The following is a 6,000-nucleotide window of genomic DNA, read 5'->3' as shown; positions in this document are numbered from 1 at the left end:
TAAATATTGTTGCTATTGTTTTATCAGACCGAGATTAGGAACAACTAAGATCATGGTACTCAATATGAACAGGAGAAGAGAAAAAAAAAGATACTGACATTGATTACTTGCATGCTATTGCACAGATGGGGTAAATTCAAGAGGTAGAGCTAAAAGAATAGAACTTAGTTAAAGCCTTTGCACCTGCTCTAGCAGATGGATGCAATTAATAACAGAAAAGAAACAGAAGAACCCAAGTAAAATTGCTCCCTGAGGGTTAGGTTGTTTTAAAATTAAGCTGACATGCTTTTTTAATACAATATATTAAGGCGGAGATGTGTTTTGAAGTGGGTTGTCTAGTTTACAGCAAACAAACTCATTAGTGAGGTGTACAGGAAAACACAGGCCTGGCCCCACAATTAGTTTTCATACTCATTCTGCAAACAGATCATTTATTTTCTAATTGCTCAGTCAAGTAAATTGTTCTGCTATATTTTGTATGGGAAACAATATCATCCTCAAGATGATTTCCTCCTCCTGCAAATGAAAGATGTGAAAATGTAATCAGTCAGTAAAGTTCTTCCCAATGTACTTCCAATGTGCCCTTTAAGAGGTTCACTTCTCAAGAAGCCAGCTGAAAGTAATGTTCATTTTTTGAAGTCCAACCAAAATTCACAAAGATGAAAGGCCCCATATTGCAGTGTGTCTGCACGTGTGTATATTTATATGCACACACACACACATACTCCAACTATATCTGTATACAGTTACTACAGTTATGATGACAATGTGCCAGATGATGATCTGTGGTGCTAAATTATTAAGATACTCCCTAGTAGTTTTCGCTCCTGTTTGCTGGTCTCTTCCCAAAGAAATCCCAGGGAGGTTCAGGGTTAGCACAGTCAGGGATGACTCCCTGGATGCAGTTATTTTGGGTGTGGGGTTGCGAGGAGGTGGAATTAGTGGAACAACCTCAGTAAGAACGCTGGCTACCAACCCTGTCTTGCCCTGCTGCCCAGTCTCATGGCCCGAGAACAGTGCCTGTCCCATTCTGTTTACAGGTGCAGAGCCAAATTTAGCTTGTCTTTCCAAATCAAGGATAAAAAGAGGACTTAAATCCTCAGCAAAGAAAACTAATGCAGCAACACTGTATTATCATCAGTTGTACTGCAACAGCCTGTGGGAGCAATGATAGATTTCTACAGTGTGCAGAAACTTTGAAAGACAAGGTGTGGTGGTTTTTTGTTTGGTTGTTTTTTTTACAACACTTCAACAGGGAAGTTAAACCGTTACATTATTCACATTTCATGTGTGAAAATAATATTTTTTTCATTTCTAGAAACCAGTAGCAAAACAAATTTTTTAAAAATGTAGGCTTGAGGACTCTATCATTATCTAAGTAGACAGAAGAAAAATAGTTAGAGGCAGCTGAATTAACTGGATAATAATCTAGCAACAAGCTGCCATTGTTATAATATATTTTTTTTTCTAAGTAATTACCCACTAAGGCAGGAAAAGCATCTGTTATTACACTTAAATTATCAGTAAGAGAATTCTGAGTGTCACAGGTGACTGGTTTTGCTTTCTCTCTCTGAGTTTGCTACCCACAATGGTGGCTTACAGCTTAACAACCCCCCATATCATAAATAAATGGCTTTTTTTTTTTTTTAAGATCTGAAGAGCCTAGCATCCTTGAGGGCATATGAAAGTGTTTTCCAATTTGTTCCACATTACTGATGACTATGTAATAATTGTATACTGGGGGGCAGTATAAGATATTATACATTTCTAGAACGGACCAATGAAAATGTATTTAAGCAAATAGTTCTGGAACTTAAAAGATAACTGCTGTAACAACAGATACCTTTATCTTTTGTTTGTGTGTTTGGGTTATGGTGTGGGTTTTTTCATTTGGTTGGCTTTGGTTTGTTTGGTGTTTTTACAGAACAGATGGATGTAGGGCACCAAAACAACAGTGGGTTCTAGTGGCCCTTACAGCCCCAGCTTCCCTGCAAAGAAGGATCAGATGCCTTCTGCTGGGGCACCTCACACTCTGTAAAGAGCGTGAACTTGTCAGAGCTCAGTCATTAAACCACTGCCTGATAGCACACCACAGAATGCTACACCCCTGTGAGCAGTTGCCTTTTGCATAATATTGTACATATTCAGTTAAAACACAAAGAGATTACTTTGAAAGTTTAAGGATGCTGGGATAGCCATGGTATTATGTTACAACTAGCAAGAAGTCACTTGACATTCAACTTTTGAAAGAGCTGACCTAAGCTTCTACAAGCATTGCTACCATATCACTTAACTCAGCATATTGTAGACTATATTAACTTCTAAAAAATGTATACCATACATGAGGGCAATACCTTATTTACATGGCTATAAATAAAACCTACATCTGACCTCTTAATTGTTCTCATGTTTCAGAGTATTTGGGCAAAAAGTCACTTGAAACATGTCAAAAAACCCACACAAATGAAAACAGCTTCCAAACCACAGACACTGACTAACTGCAGAAAATCAATAATATTTTAAAAGCTGGTGAACAAAGAAAACCAAAACATCTCTCTTGCTTCCAACTACTGTCAATGGTGCTTTGGTTGAGTTCATTCATGAGCAGCAACATAAAGTTTCATTCACAAGGCTAACAGCTCTAGAGGAATGAGAGTCACCAGCAAAGAAAACAAAAACCACAACAAAAGCAGTTAACAGATAGGGAAATTCTGTGATTCTAATTGTTAATTTCAATCCCTTTTTTCCCTATCAAGCACCTGAGCTTTTCAAGAAGTCATGCAATTTTGCCTTTCAGTAAAATGCTCAGATCTGAAATCCTTACCTTACAAAGGAATTTAAGAGTTCAAAACAAGGCTTCTTTCACACTGTCTTGATTCCCTTATCATATTCTGACTTGCAGTCACCTCCGCTCTATTCTCTTCATTACAGGATTTCACCAAATCCATACAGCAGTCATCCAGGCATCATTAACTGACTGTTTAGTACCTTAACTAGGTTGAGGATCAGCCTCACATAATGTGGAGTTCTTGAAATCTGTCACCTCAGATTTCTCATTTCCATTCTGTAGCATTTTTATACACTGATTAAAACACTTAAAAGCATCAGAACCAAATTGTCATGTTCTTCAGTATAAGAACAACTAAAATGTTTGGTCAGAGAGCCTGAGTAAGAGATCTGTGGAAGTATTTTAATTGTATGTACATAACTTGGGAGCCTTAATTAGACATCAAACTTACCTATGCACCTCACACATAGCCCAAACTGAAAGATGCTCTTTTCCCCAGAGAATCAAAGTATTTGACTTAAGTTTCTGCTTTGAATCACCCTGTGCTCTCAATGGACCTATGCACAGCAGACTGGCTTCTTAATTTAGGCTGTCAGAGAGACTGAAGTTGGGCTGTGGGAATACCCTCTCACCTGTCCCTCTGGATGGCTATACATTAACATACTGCTGGCCTGGATCAAAAAATAAGCTGGAGATGGACTTTTTACAGGGGTGTATAGTCATAGGACAAGGGGTAATGGCTTTAAACTGAAAGAGGTTAGATTTAGATCAGATAGAAGGAAGAAATTCTTCATGATGAGGGTGGTGAAGCACTGGAACAGGATGCCCAGAGAAGCTGTGGATGCCCCATCCCTGGAAATGTTCAAGGCCAAGTTGGGTGGGGCTTTGAGCAACCTGGTCTAGTGGAAGGTGTCCCTGCCCACTGCATTGGGGTTGGAACTAGATGATCTTCAAGGTCCCTTCCAACCCAAACCATTCTATGATTCTATTAAAATACTCCAGCTGGTCAGTGCCTTCAGCAACCACCCTCTCAAAAGCCTTTTGTCCTTACACACCCCACAGATTGAGTGGGCGAGGTAAGTCCTTATGTTCTCCACTGCAAACAAGCATATGTCTTAAACTTAAAACACATGGCAGCTGTTTGGTCCTCCTCTCTCAGCCCTGCCTCTCAGCTGTCTTCTGTCAAACCATCCTTTCACTCTGCATGCTTGAAACCACAAAGCAATGCTGTGTCTTCTACCCCTTGCATAGCATGTGAAAGCTTGACCCATCTTTAACACTCTTGATACTGAAGCCACAGGTATCTCTTTCACCTGCTTCTCCCAGCTGACTTGCTTCCAACATACACTCATATGACCCTCTGAGGACTGTAATTCCCAGAATACATGTACTGTACAGCACAGGCAATTTTAAAAAAGCTGTTTGAAAGCCACCTACTTTCCCCACAGAGCTGGCTATTGTCTTAGTAACGCAGCACACACAGAGACGGATGCAGAGAACCAGGCTGCTCGCTCCTGCTGGCTCTGCACTCAGCTGAACTGCAAGACAACATGACTCAGCCCCAGACAGCTACCAAGTGCAACTCACAGATCAGGGCTCTTGGCAGCATTTGGAATATGAAGAGAATGACATAACAACAATGAAAACAAAACAACTGAGGAAAAGAATCAAAGATTTAACAAGTTCAGAAAAAAAAAAAAACAAAAACATCAAATCGTCTTCTTTATCCACAACCAAATGAGATGGCAAAAGAGTGAAAAGTCACTACCAACCTAATCTTATGCAAGCTGAGCTCCAAACAAAACAAGGGTATGGAGAGCTGCCACAGAAGAGTTTGAAACCAACATTTGAAACACAGGAAAGAGAATAATTTACAGAGCCTACAGTGAAATGAGAAGCTTCTAAACCACTTAAGGCTAGTACCTGCCAATTCATATTTTAAAGCTACAGAGGAACAATGAACTTTGAAGATGACATTATTGATATGTTTTCATTATTGTACGTGTGCCCAGAGGAGTAACTTCACACATTTTAAAACAACAGAAAGATATCTGCACTAAAAATACCTACAGAAAACATACTTGCTGATATTCAGAAAACCAAAACTCAAACACATGTATCTAATACAATTGCCTTCAGAAAGCAGCTTCAAAGTTGTTAAGCTTTGTATTTGTTTCCTTGTATGAAAATTAATTAGAAGATTAACACTTACAAAGCATAATTATTCCCTGGAACATCTTCAAAAGAATCTGAACTCGAATGTCTTGTAGCCTATGTAGGTAAGCCTCACTCTTTTGCAACATTCACAAGTAATACACCAATTTGAAAGGAAAATTTGCCCCAAAATAAAAGTGTACCATACTAATCAGTTTAGTTACTATACCCCTGCAGAAAGTGCTTGTATCAAAATCAACATAAGGGGACAATTTTAACTATTACTTGTTTACATATTCCCTCATCACCTTTCAGAGGAGCAGTGCAAGCCTTACAGCCCTCACCACTTCCTACAGCTCTCTAGTCCATTTCCAACATGGGAAATCTCAGCACCTCAACAGCCCATCCCCCCCCCCCAACAAACAAAAAATAAAACAAACGAACCACAAGTAAACCCCCACCAGACACACAGAAGACAAATAAGTTCCTGTTCTTTATGGCTACAGAAAACCAAAAAAAACCCCACAACAACAAGCTTTCAAAAGCCCAAAGGGGAAGTGCACAGGCAAAACACTCAGGAAGGCGGCAATAAGGACTATTGATTTTTAATGCCCACCAAGTGCTCCAGCAGACAGGAGCACAGCAACTTCACCAGAGGGACAGACACGCTGCTCTGGCCGTTTCCGCAGCCCCCGAGAACTCTAGAGCTGGAGACTCCCCCGGAGCCTCCTCAAACCCATTCACTACCTCAATCAACCTCGAAGCTTCAAACCACCCCCTCAAAGAGGCGGGCAGCCGTGAGGAGGCGGGACCGGAAGCTCCGCCTCTCCGCTCTTCAAGCTCAACCACTGGTCAGCTTTCCTATCACTCTCAGCCCTGCCAGACCCCCCCCCTCCTCCTTCCCGCCCCCTCCCCATCTCTGAAGCCTTCTCCCAGCCACCACCCCGCCCCGTTCCCAGCTCCGCGCTCATTTGCTAGCGCGCACGTCAAACAAACACAGCTTCCTCTTCTGATTGGCTGTTCCGAAGCTGTGGTTCCCGCCTGCAAGAAGGGGGCTT

The sequence above is a fragment of the Nesoenas mayeri genome, assembly GCF_963082525.1.
Source record: "Nesoenas mayeri genome assembly, chromosome: 1".
Taxonomy (NCBI): domain Eukaryota; kingdom Metazoa; phylum Chordata; class Aves; order Columbiformes; family Columbidae; genus Nesoenas; species Nesoenas mayeri.
Note: the sequence above shows the minus strand (reverse complement) of the source record.